The sequence below is a fragment of the Gopherus flavomarginatus genome (genome assembly GCF_025201925.1).
Source record: "Gopherus flavomarginatus isolate rGopFla2 chromosome 13 unlocalized genomic scaffold, rGopFla2.mat.asm SUPER_13_unloc_3, whole genome shotgun sequence".
Classification (NCBI taxonomy): domain Eukaryota; kingdom Metazoa; phylum Chordata; order Testudines; family Testudinidae; genus Gopherus; species Gopherus flavomarginatus.
This window is the reverse complement of record NW_026114611.1, coordinates 542,849-543,850: the sequence shown is the minus strand read 5'-3', so window position 1 is coordinate 543,850 and position 1,002 is coordinate 542,849.

The window sequence follows — 1,002 nt, the reverse complement described above, 5'->3', positions numbered from 1 at the left end:
CACAGCAGGTGCGTCTGTCTCCCTCCCAATTCCTCCCCAGCCCTACCCCAGCCCAGGCAAATCCCGGCCCAGCTACCAGGGTTAAATTTGGCCTGGATTCCGCAGCTGCTAGGGGTGGGGCATGGGGCTGGGAAGCATGAGCCTCTACTCCTCCTTCCCCAGACACAGTTGCATGGGCACAGACCAAAGGAGCCTGCAGCACTGCTGCCTAGAGGAAACTGAGGCACCAGCAACTGATAGACACATCATGGCTCTCCTCATCCTCATCCTCTTTTCCATGTACAACCTGGCCAGGGGAGGGAGGGGTAAACTCAGGGCAGTTGCATAGTTAACCTGTGGAACTCCTTGAAAGAGCATGTTGTGAAGGCCAAGACTAAAACAGTGTTCAAAAAAGAACTAGATAAGTTTACAGTGGATAGGTCCATCAAGGGCTATTAGCCAGGGTGAGCAGGGATGCTGCCTGTAGCCTCTGTTTGCCAGAAGCTATGAATGGGCAATAGGAGATGGATCACTTGATGATTCCCTGCTCTGTTCATTCCCTCTGGGGCACCTGGCACTGGCCAGTGTCAGAAGACAGGAGGATACTGGGCTAGATGGACTTTGCGTCTGAACCAGTCTGGCCGTTCTTATGTCTCCCTTGGAGCAGCAGTGACACCCAGTGGGCAGTCAGAGTAATGCACAGAAGATGTTTTCCTTGGCGCAGCAGTGACACCAAGTGGCCAATCAGGGTAACACACAGAGTATGTTTCCCTTGGAGCAGCAGTGACACCTAGTGGTCAGGTGGCGTACTGCACAGCATGTGTCTGCCCTCTACGAGCAGTGACACCCACGGACCAGTCACGGTAAGGCACAGAGTGTATTTCCCACCAATCTGGGTAAGGCACATAGCATGTTTCCCATGGAGCAGCAGTGACACTCAGTGACCAGCAGGGGTGGCATCAGACTCTTCTCCTTTAGTGGGGGACTGAGGCTACATCTACACTACAGGATAAATTCGAATTA